Here is a 12791-nt window from a genome sequence, read left to right on the forward strand (position 1 = left end):
ATGAAAAATTAAAAAAATGAGTATAAGTCAGGACTTTGTAAGTGACGGAAGCCCACTTTGATTCATTGAAACAGAAAAAAGGGAAGTTCATTTGCAAAGTTAGGTGCTAACCTGACCTTGGGAAGAACGGAGATAGGGCCAGGCAGGGGCAATTGAATCAGGGGCAAAAGAATAGAGTAAGGGATCAGGTCACAGGGGCCATCAGCCAGCAGAGTCATAAGAATGGGCCCAGAACCAAAAAAATTCGTATCATCTGGAAAAGGCGACACCCTGGATTCTCTCTCATCTCAGGAACTCCTATCCTTAGCCCTGTTCTACTTTATTACACCTAAGCATCTTACTACTGCGTTTATAGCTTTACTGTGTATTAAATGCAACTTTCCTGAATTCAAAGAGTCCATTGTGTCCTTTTTATCAATAGGGAAAAAGTTCTGATTTATCATTAGTCTCCATAATTCTAGAAAAATACAGTATCCTCAAAACATTGATCTTGAATGTTGACGGTCCCCTGCATCAGGATTAGTTCCTATTCTCTCTCCGTTCTGCATCCTCTCCCTAAGCAACCTCAGACCCACCCGTAATTTCTATACCAGGAACTCCAGGTCTTTACCCATAATTTGCATTTGCATCCTGACAAATCCACACCTCTAGCCCATTCCTGCTGGACTTCTCTGTCTGGACGTATTCCATGCTGCCTCAAACACACCATGTCAAAGACCAAACGCAGGAGTGTGAGAAGCGATGGCAGATTGAGCACTTCGTTTATCTTTTATCCAAAAGCCATATTAAAATCATAGTAAAGAAATAAAAAGATAAAAGATGTGAACACCCCCAACCCAACCTGACAAAGAATGGGAGAAGAGCTACCAGAGGAGTAGAGGTTCTGAAAGTTCTGGAAGTTGGAAGATGAGTGAAGAGGGGTGACTGACGATCAGAGCTGAGGAACGCACAGCCTGGTGCCCCTGAGGAACGGGGCACGAGCAGTGAGGGAGCTACTGAGCCCAGAGGAAGCTCAGAAACACTTTCGTCTTGGATGCTACAAGTTCTACAGAAGACAGGAGTGAGCACTTTAGAAATATTAAGAATGACTTTGCATCCATAAAACAAGAGCAGGACAGAAGATGCAAATGCCCAGGCTCCATGTTTATCCACAGATCTGCTGCTGCTCCTGGCCCTCCTGTCTTGGTGAATCCCACCATCGGCCACCCACTTTCCCAAGTTAAAAGTGACCCTTTATTCTTCCCTTCTATTTATGCCTCATTCAGCAAACTGAGGGCTGATTCTATCTCCTTAAAATCTCCTTTATATTTCACCTCGCCTCTCCTTATCCAGACCATGACCTTGTATAGACCTTTATCGTGTGTTTCCTGAATCTTAGCAATGACTTCATCTCTGTTCTCTTCTAGTTTGAAGCCTTCCTAAACCATTCTCCAGGATTATGTAAAAATTATGTGAAACTCCCCATCAGCCCAGCACCTGGCGTAGTCCTTCAACCAGTGAGTGCCTGGTATCATTTTGATTGAGTCATACTTGACCATCTGTCCAGCCCCCAATTTCTACTACTCCATACTTTGTTCTTTATAACATGGGCTTACTCTTAGCTCGTCCTGCAAACACGTCTCCTTTTTAAAACACGTGCTGCTCTCCCTGCCTGGAACCCCCAGCCCCCACCCCGCTCCTCTTTGTGGGCAGGGACTCCTTCCAGGCTCAGCTCAACCATTGCTTCCCCCGATGAAGTTCCCTAACTTTCTGGGACTGCCACGGGCTTCCGGTCCTCACGTGCCCTGTGTCGACCTCAGTCACTTCCACCGCAGCACTTCTGCGCTGAATCTCTAATTTCTGGTCTCCTGTTTCCCTGGACAAGACTCTAGGCTCCTAGAGGGCAGAACCCAATCCTTTTAGTTTTGTGTCTCTCGCACACATGCCATGTAGATGAATAATCAAGATCATAGTGTTCTGGCTTTTTACAGTGGAAGGAAACTCATTCAACCATCCGTAGTCCTTCTCCTGGGGCGAATGAAGGGTCATCATTCCCGCTGTATTCGCCGAGGCGACTGAAGCGCAGAGACGAAGTGACTTATTTTAGTTCGCAGAGATGGAGCATACAGGGTTGCATGTGTGATGGGGGCAGAGGTGGGGAGGGGCGGAGTGGAGGTCGCCCCTAAAATCCTGGTCTCTGCCTTCTTCTGCAGCACTCCTTTCCCCACAGGACGACACCTCTTATTAATCAATTGTCACTCAAAAAAAAACTCAACTTGAAAAAAGAAATAGAAACCAAAACAAACTATTACCCAAACTGACATGGGAATTACTTTCTGTCAGATGATAACAGCTAGTATTTTGATATTTTTAAGGCCAGCATTTTTCCAAGCGAGGAGGGTAAATCACCCTCTGAAAGGGTGGAACCGTTTATTCATTAGCATCTATGTCCCATATATAATTTCCTATTAAAAGAAACTAACGTACAAGTGCTTCCACAGGCTACCACATTCACTTCTCCCCCTTATTCTCATTGCAGCTTCCAGCACATAGCCAAAGGTGGCAGATGGGCCAAATGTTACCGGTATGGTGGCCAGTCAGAGCCATCTGGGTCCCCACCTCAGCACAGTCTCACGTGGCTCACCATTACCTTATAGTAGCTACTCAAGAGATAACTTGCTGACTTGATAAAGAAGAGAGGAAGGAAACTGCAGAACATTCGATGATTCTTTCACACTTTCTTACCCATTTTCCTCTCTGGATGTTGTGATTCGATAGCCCCTCCTCCGTCTACCGAGCCGTTTTATCCTTTCAGGCCCACCATTCCAACGATGTGGATTTCCTGAATTCCGCCCTCCACTGCCCTCTGCTCTCTTTGAATACCTTCCCCCGGGCAGTCTTGAACCTCATTATGCCAGTATGCTAATGACTTCCAAAGCCACAGTTCTAAATCCAACCTCTCCTAAGAGCTAAAGACCCCAGTTTCTAAGGGTTTCTTACACAATCCCGCACAGCCGGATACCACCTTAAAAATAAAATGTCTAAAATAAAATTCAGCACTTTATCCAAACCCATTTCTCTATCTGTTAAAGATATCACCAACCCCAAAACATAATGACCCAGAACCCCAGTCACAATTTATACTCCTCTGTCCTCTTTACCAGCCCCTCTTTGGGATAGCTGATATGGCTCCTCAACTCGCAGAGCTCCCCTGTCGCCATGCCTGGATGCCTTTCCTCACTCCCAACCATGATTTTCATGGCATCTGCCAAAGCAGAACCTCATGGCCAGGTGCAGTGACTGGTCCAAGGGGTGGATGTGTGGCCCAGCCCATCCATCAGTTTCCATCCTCTGAAACGTTCACACCAACCCAGGAGAAGACCTGTACATCCGCAGCCCCTCAGCTAGAAGAATGCAAATCCTAACCAACTATGGCCAGGATCCTCAAGTGTAGAGAGAGTCTCTGCAGTAGAAAAGAATAAAGGCCACATTCCAAAAGGAGCTATGGAGGAAGGATGACATCTGAGACGTGTCTCGATAGGTTCCACACACTCAGTAAATATTTATGGAGGCTTCAAACATGCCAGACACTGGGTGAGGGCCGGAGATATGAAAATATAATTCTTCCTCAAAACATGTCTCCTTTTTAAAACACGCACTGTTCTCCCTGCCTGGAACCCCTGTTTTCTTCACTGGCATGAAAACTACTTTCAGGCTCTCAGCTCAGAGAACTGGGTTCCTCAAAGAACTCATACATGAGGGGACTTCAAAAATTTTATGGAAAGATTTATATTATGTTTCAATTCTATTTTTCCACACACTTTTCTTTTCTTTTCTTATTTTTTTGTTTTTTTGCTGCTGGCCGGTGTGGGGATCTGTGCCTTGGTGCTATGACACTGTGCTCTGAGCTAACCACCCACAGACTTTTTGAAGTACCCTCACATAAGCATAAATTGTCCCTCATGCTCCAACTGAGCTTTGCCAACTGCCATTATTTTACTAACAAAAGTCTTGTCACTGGCTTTTAGAGAAAGTTTGGCTGCCCCTCATTCTGATAGACAGATATGGAAGGTCTTATTTTCGTGCCCAATGTGGCCACTCTGTGTACCTGGTTAAGGAAAGAATGAGGATTTTGTTGCTCTATCTCGAGAGTGACAGAAGTCACCACTCCAACCCCATCTACCACAGTGCCTGGAGCATAGTGAGTTCTCACTACATATTAGTTTATTTCGTCTTTCTTTTTATTTTTATTTCCTCAAATTATTATTAAGCAAGGATTCTAAAAATAGCACAAGCTACTGCACAAGAGCATATTTCAGAGAGGGCCAATGAAAGAAAAGATTTTTTAAGAGTAAAACTTAAGTACAGTCTGCAAACAAGTCATTGGTTAAAAAATACAACTAATCAAAGTATGATTGTTGTATTGATATTCAGCTCAGTACCCCACATATATGTACAACCAACTGTATTTCAATAATAATAAAAAAAAACACAGACAAATCTCTTCCTCAAAGTACGATTGTCAATTCATAAATGCCTTCCTTATTAACATCAACATCCAGACATAAATAATTTCCTTTAAACCTGAGATTTTAGGTGTTGTTCTCTATTCTCAGGTTTTTTAAAAACTGTATGATTTTTAGGAAAAGTCTCCAAAAGAGATAGGAAAAATTTAATTAAGTGGAGAATAAGGACATAGGTTGGCAAAAGAGTGCATAGGGATGAATCTAGTGCAATGTTTTATTATTACTGCTAAAACTAATTAAAATGACAATATTAGTGATGCGAATAAGAAGAGGAGAATATGACCATTTCAAATGATAATTTTTTTTAGTTTGGGTGAATTGTCAAAATTTCTTTTCATTCATTCATTCATTCATTCATTCATTCATTCAACACACCCAGCATGTGCTTCATTCATTCATTCCTTTATCCATTCAATCAACAAACACACCCAGCATGTGCCAGGCATTGTGTTAGGTGCTGGGAATGCAAAGCTGAACCCGTTTGTCTTCCTTCTTACGCGACAGTCACTAAGAGCTAAATGAAATCTCACCAGTCACAGGACAGGTATGCAAGAGGAGTGTTGCCTTTCAGTCTTGTTTCGCTCCAGTTGTCTGGTGCTGCCACCTGCCGGGCATTTTCTTTTTCCTGGAGTTTAACTACAGGCGTGGAGGAGAAGCCGGAATTTCTTAGGGAAGATGGTGGACGGTGGAGAGGGCATTTCCGCCTTTGCATGCTGAACCCTGCACTCTTCTTGAGTGCACTTTTTCTTCCTCTTCACCCCACCTCCTGGTGGCACCGACCCTCGCTTCTCCAGAATGACAAGCTCCACTCTCGCTGCCGTGCTGTCACCTGCCCAGCGTGCCCAGGGCAATCACCTCACTTCTCTCCCTCCCACAGAGGTTTGCTACTGAGCTTCTGTCTGAAGAAAGTTGTGGCTGTCTTTGGCCTTCTCCCCACCCTTGTGGGTGTTAGAGTTCTTGCCAGGACACTGGAGGTGTGCGCCTGGGTTGCTCAACACGGGCCGGCAGAGGTCCTTGTAGCAAACACTTGCACACAACATGGAACCTGCTCTCACTTCTGTATGCGGAGCGGTGTCGTGGGTGGGGGGACTGTACTACTTCCTCACTGGTCGTCTGGGTTCGGGGTGTCTGGGCTGCTTCAAAATGCCACACAGATATGAGAGGTGGGAAAAGGGGAGGGGGACGGGGGTTGGTGAGACACTTGTTAAGGGCCACAAAGACTGATGACGTTTTGTAAACATGAGTATACTAATTATCCTGGTTTGATCACACATATTGTATACATGTATTGATATTCGATTCTGTACTCCACAAATATGCATAATCAATTAGCTTTCAATAAAAACAAACAAACAAATAATTACACCCCCAACCAAAAAAAAAAAAAAAAAAAAAAGCTACACAGAAGTTGGGGCTCAGGGATTAAGCATTAAATAGGTCATTTGCTTTGTGTCATCAGTTCTCGAAGTAAGTCAGATGCACCCTTGGACCGTTTAATCACTAAAAAGGAGCTTTATCTCCCAAGTTCACCAGTGATTCAATTGCGTGCCTCTTTTTGCCCTTTTTCAATGCAAAGGCTTCACATGAGTGGCTACTGTTCTGTCCAGAAAAGATGAATCAAGTGTAGACTACTTGGTTAGCTACAAAATCATGGAGACCATCTCCCATTGCTGGCCATACCATCAAAAATTATTCTGGATTTCAGTAGATAAGAATAATCGTTGGAATATTAAATATGCTTTTCTAGAAAGATGCAATATTTACTTTTATACCTTTTACCCTAAATTAAACCACGTAGTGAAAAACATACCAAAGTAACCAAAGTATGGACACATATTTATTTATATCTAGGAGGCCCCCACCCTTCCAAAACTCCTCTTCAGGAACCCCAGGTTTATCCTTCCTGTCTCTGAAAAAAATTTTTTGGGTGGCTGGCCTGTATAGGGATTGTCTCTGAAAATTTAAGGACATGTCCTGGGTTCAGTGATGTGCACTGAACCATGAAAAAGAAGTGTGAAATGGCACACTGTTAAACAAATTAATTTCTGATTTCTTCTCCGACATCCAGTTCTTGGTTCTTTCTCTTTCTTCTTTTAGCTCGGTGACCCACACCATCGACTCCTTCAACTCTCTCCACATTCTGATCTTCTCTCAGGCTCTAGTTAACACTCCCCTTTCCTCTCTCTCCTTGCTAACATTACTAGTGGTTATGGACCACCTTCAACACAGCCTGGAACAATCCATACCGCATTGTTCTTGGATGCAGCCCAGCCCAGCTAGTCTTGTCCCTTTCCTTTATCCCATTTCTCAGGATAAAGTAATTTTCATGAAAAAAGTTAGTGTGGAACTTAGTACGGGCTCCAGATACTCCCATGAATGCTCCATCCTATAGACTAATGCTTCTCACAATGTAGTTATGATGCCCAATGTGGCCTTGAGGACAAAAGAAGATACTGAGTCAGGGGAATGAGGAAGCCTGAGGCAGGGTCCAATAAGAAATTAGGGCAAAGGCAAGGAGATCTGGGGATGCAAATGTGGGTAGTGTGGGAGATGGGAAGAGACGTGGGGCAGGGTGTGGGGGTGGGGGCAGAAGAAAGTGAGGAATAGAGATACTTGTCGGTTAAAAGGGTATTGGCAGCAAAAGGGGAATCCATCCCCCCAAAAATGGTGCTTGAAAATTAGGACTCAGACCCCAGGGCTCCACCAGGGTCCTGGGGTATGGAGCCTGGGGAAGCTGAACCCAGCTGCAGCCAGGTAAAGAGCACACCAAAAACACCATTTCCACGTAGGTAGCCCACCATAGCCACCACAATTGCCATGGCTGCTGCAAAATTGGCTAGTCTCTTTAGCTGCAGTCACAGCACTGTGCAGATGGTATGCCAGATGCTCAACTGCATTGACACACGAAAAACAAACAAACAAACAAAAAAGGTCCTCTCCAGAGTAATAGAAGAAACATCTGATTTACACTCCAGAGTCACACTCCAGAGTAATAGAAGAAATCACACTCCAGAGTAATAGAAGAAACATCTGATTTACGATAACAGGGGAGGTCTTGATCACACCTCTCTCAGTACCGGACAGATCATCTAGGCAACAGACCAACAGAAGAGCAGTTAATCTAACAGATGGAGAGAACAAATCTATGGTTATTAGAGAGGGGAGGGGGGAGGGAAGATCGAATAAGGAGCATAAAGAATAAGTATGATTTACAACAATGAATATGTTAATAAAAATAAATTAAAAAATAAGAAAAATCTCAAAACAAATAATTATGTCACTTTCAAAAAAAAGCAAATACAATGAACACACACACACACACACATATAGGCATACTTTGGGGGAAAAAAAAAGAAAATCGGGACTCAGAAATCATCAAGATCAAATCTTAATTCTTGAGTACGTTCTACAATGTGAGTGGTTTAAGACCCCTCCCTTTTTTCTCATTTCACTATGTTTTATCACTTTCACCAGAGAAGCAGAGTTAAGAGATGATAAGCAAGAGAGAAGTGAAAGTCTATTCTTTCAAAATGATATTCATTTTTTCATAGAAGTTTTTGAAAAAATTATTTGAAACTTATTCCAGTACCATGCTGTTTTGGATACCGTAGCTTTGTAGTATAATTCAAAGTCAGGTAGTATAATGGCTCCAGCTTTATTTCTTTTGCTCAGGATTGCTTTGGCTATTTGGGATCTTTTGTTGTTCTATATATGGCTCCAGCTTTATTTCTTTTGCTCAGGATTGCTTTGGCTATTTGGGATCTTTTGTTGTTCTATATATGGCTCCAGCTTTATTTCTTTTGCTCAGGATTGCTTTGGCTATTTGGGATCTTTTGTTGTTCTATATATGGCTCCAGCTTTATTTCTTTTGCTCAGGATTGCTTTGGCTATTTGGGATCTTTTGTTGTTCTATATTTGGTATTTTGATGGGGATTGCATTGAATCTGTAGATAACTTTGGGTAGTATGGACATTTTCACAACATTAATTCTTCCAATCCATGAACATAGAATGTCTTTCCATCTTTTTGTGTCCTCTTTAATTTCTTTCAGCAGTGATTTGTAGTTTTGTTGTAGAGATCTTTCACCTCCTTGGTTAAATTTATCCCTAGGTATTATATATTTTTTGATAGCTATTGCAAATGGACTTACTTTATTGATTTCTTGTTTTGCTAGTTCCTTGTTGGAGTATAAAAATGCTACTGATTTTTTGTCCATGTACTTACAACCAACTGATCTTCAATAAAGGCACCAAGAACATACATTGGGGAAAAGACTGCCTCTTCAATAAATGGGGCTGGGAAAAGTGGATATTCATGTGTAGAAGAATGAAACTAGACCCGCATTTCTCGGCATATACCAAAATCAACTCAAAATGGATTAAAGACTTAAATATAAGACCTGAAACTATAAAACTCCTAGAAGAAAACATATGGGAAACACTTCAGGATGGTAGGACTGGGCAAATATTTTATGAATAAGACCTCAAAAGCATAGGCAACAAAAGAAAAAAATAAACAAATAGGATTACATCAAACTACAAATCTGCATGATAAAGGAAACAATCAACAGAGTGAAAAGACAACCTACAGAATGGGAGAAAATATTTGCAAACTATACATCTGACAAGGGATTAATATACAGAGTATACAAGGAACTCAAACAACTTAACAGTAAAAAAACAGTAACACAGTTAAAAAATGGGCAAAGGAGATGAATTGATATTTTTCAAAGGAAGACATACAAATGGCCAACAGACAAAGGAAAAAGTACTCAACATCACTAAGCATCAGGGAAATGTAAAGCAAAACCACATTGAGGTATCATCTCAACTCGGTTAGACTGGCTATTATCAAAGACAGAGAATAACAAATCCTGGTGAGGGTGGGGAGGAAGGGGAAACCATCTACACTGCTGGTGGGATTGTAAATTGGTGCAAAGGTTGTGGAAAACAGTATGGCAGTTTCTCAGACAAATACAGATAGAAGTGCCATACAATCCAGCAATCCCACTACTGGGTATATACCCAAAGGAATGGAAATCATCATGTTGAAGAGATACTTGCACTCCCATGTTCATTCAGCTCTATTTACCATAGCCAAGAGTTGGAACCAAACTAAACGTCTATCAACAGACAACTGTATAAGGAAAATGTGGTACATGTACACAACGGATAATACTCAGCCATAAAAAAAGAATGAAATTCTGCCATCTGCAGAAACATGGATGAGCTTGAAGAAGCTTATGTTTAGTGAAAGCAAAAAACTGCATGTGTTCACTCATAAGTGGGAGCTAAATAAATAAAAAAATAAATAAGAAAGAAAGAAACAACAATTACAATAATACCTTGAACTTTCAGACGGAGAGAACTGTGGTTACTCAAGGTGGGAAAGAGGGACGGGGAGGGAGGTAAGTGAGAAATTGGTTAAAGGTCACAAAGAATGATTACCTTTTGTAATGATAAATATGCTAATTATTCTGAATTGATCATGATGTATCATACACAGGTATTGATATTTAACTCTGTACCCCACAAATTTGATTAATCAATTATGTTTCAATAAAAATAATAATAATAAAGAGCTGTGAAGCCCCCCAAAAACTTTATTGCTAAACTGACAGGTTTTTTTTCTCATATCCATTTTTTTCTTTTCACATTTTTATTTATTTATTTATTTTTTTCCTTTTTGTCTTTTTTCGTAACTGGCAACGGATCGCAACCCTCAGTGTCGCGCCCGTACCGGACCGGGACCGGCAACGGGATCGCAACCCTCGGTGTTGCTCCCGCACCTCGCTCAGCCAGCGAGTGGGAACCGGTCTGTATGTGGGATCCGAACCCTCGGCGGGAGCGCTGCCGCGCTTCTCAAGCGGCGCACTGTAGCAGTGCGCCACCGGGCCGGCCCTCTTTTCACATTTTTAACTACATGATTAGAACATGCTCTTTGCTGACCTTTGTGACTCTTTCATTCCGGTCTTGAGCATTGCTCATGTTCCTGCTAAACCCTGCCATGGTCCCCAGTCTAATCACAAAGACACATCTGGCTCCCTGAGCATGTGCCACGCCCTCTCTGGGAGCCTGGAGAGTCCACCTCATTTCCCTGCACGGTGCGGTGCTGGGTATAGAAGATTCTGTTGGACTCGTCGGGCCCTTATCATTACCATCCTCCTGCAGAGGCCAACTCAGGGCTCTTCTACGAGGTTTACAGTGGCTCCAGCTGTCCGGGAAGGAAGGCAGTGGTTCTTTCTGCCTGGAATGTCTCAAACAAACTGAGCTTATTCTGCCTCTCCGGCAGAGACTTGGCCTCAGGGGAGGGAGTGGCAGCACTGGGCCCCACCAGCAATGAAATCCTCAGCACATGACCCTAGTCCTCACTTTCCTGCCTGTGGTCAAGCCCTTCCTTCCTTCTGAGCAGGACATGGTAGGACATCACATATTTCTACCCATGGTTACAGTATAAATATTATGAATTTGGTCCTCCAGGTGCTGGCTCTGGATATTTAAAGCCAGACTGAGTATTTAAAAAACAAGTTTCTCTCTCAAGTGTCTGGCTCTTATAAGCCACGGTTTTTACGATCTTTTTCTTGGCTATGGACTTCACAGAATTATTTTCAATTATTAAAAGTTAAGGACTTAATTGTCTCTGTATCATCTCTGTGTCTGTATTTCTAAAACCCTGATACTTCTTGAATGGTGGGGAAAAAAGATAAGAAAACTTAAAACAAACAAACACATAGTTGAATATTAAAATATTAACTACAAGAACAAACATATTCATTGCACAATTAATGCAAACAGATGAAGAAACTTTTATTCACAAGAATTTGATCTTAGGGGAAGAATTTGATTGGAAGAAAATCCTTAAATGACCTTGGGGTGAAGACTGACACAGGAGAGGCATGGTATGACAGAAACTGGTCTCCAGGCTACCACACAAAAGACAAAGGCAGGATTCATGCCAGTGAAGGAGGAGGAGGGAAGTTAACGAGAACAGGAGATGAGGGAGAGAGAAGTCAAGAAAGATGGCAGAATGAAGTGCACTGCAAAATGAGACCGTGTTTGTACTGTCCCCTTCTGTTGCTTTTAACAGGGCAGCCGAAACTGGGTAATTTATAAAGAAATGAAATTTATATCTTACAGTTCAGAGGCTGGAAAGTCTACAGTCCAGAGGGGACATCTGGTGAGGGTTTTCTTCTTAGTGGGAACTCTACAGGGTCCCATGGTGATCAGGGTGTCACATGGTGAGAATGAGCTGAGCAAGAGAGCTAACCTGCTTACTCCATCTCCTAAGAAAGCCATCAGAACCACGCCCATGAGTGGATCCACTCCACGATCCACTCCATGAATTCATCAATCCACTCACAAGTGCACAGTCCTTACAATCTAATCACCTCTTCAAGGCCCCACCTTTCAAGTACCATAATTGGTTCTCCCATCCTCTTAACACTGTTACAATGGAGATCAAGTTTCTACTACATGAAATTTTGGGGGACACATTGGACTCACAGCAGTATTCTGACTGCAAAATAAAGGAAAAATTTGGAGTTTAGTAGGCAACCCAAGAAGTTCAGAACATATAGGAGAAAATGGAGCTAAGCAAATTACATGACAGGCCCTGTTGTAAGTGCCTAATTTACAGTAGCTTATTTAATTCTCACAACAACTCTAAGAGGTAAGTACTATTTTTATTATCTCCACTTTTTAAATGCAGAAATTGGAGCATAGGGATGTTGGTAACTTAACCAAATATCATGGAGAGCCCCAACTTCATAGGGAATGGCAAAGAGTAACAGGACTGCAAAGGAGAGACTAAGCCAGCAGCCAGGCCGGCTTGCCACCGCTTCATAGGTGCGAACATAGACCAGCAGACTCACAGAACAGCACACAGTGTGAACACTGGCATGGTACTTCTGGTTCCCCTGCCCCTAAGTCTCCTTGGGCTGTAATGGGTCCACATGGCAGCCACTCACATGGTGGGTTGTGCCACAGGTGAGGGACCTGGGGTCAAGGGCTCAGCAGCTTACGTAGCAAGCAGCAAATAGACTATTCCTCCTTCTCGAGGAGTGGGTTGTAAGGTGGTCATGCTGAGGGCACCCTCTCTGCCTTAATTGCTATGTGACTAGCTACTGAAACCTCTTTTGAGACATCCTTGGAGATTCTCTGTCTTTTCTCATAAGGCAAATTCCATATGAACAATAAACTGAACTACATTTTATTTATTTATTTATTTTTTATTTTTATTTTATTTTTTGTCTTTTTCCGTGTCCGGCAACGGATCGCAACCCTCAGT

General features: G+C 42.4%; 1 pseudogene; it reads left to right on the forward strand.

Annotated features, from left to right (window-relative positions):
• The first annotated feature begins 12456 nt into the window (after positions 1 to 12456).
• Positions 12457 to 12791, forward strand: part of LOC103602971 — a 5253-nt pseudogene continuing 4918 nt past the window's right edge.

This window comes from Galeopterus variegatus, unplaced genomic scaffold, assembly GCF_000696425.1.
Source record: "Galeopterus variegatus unplaced genomic scaffold, G_variegatus-3.0.2 Scaffold4390, whole genome shotgun sequence".
NCBI lineage: Eukaryota > Metazoa > Chordata > Mammalia > Dermoptera > Cynocephalidae > Galeopterus > Galeopterus variegatus.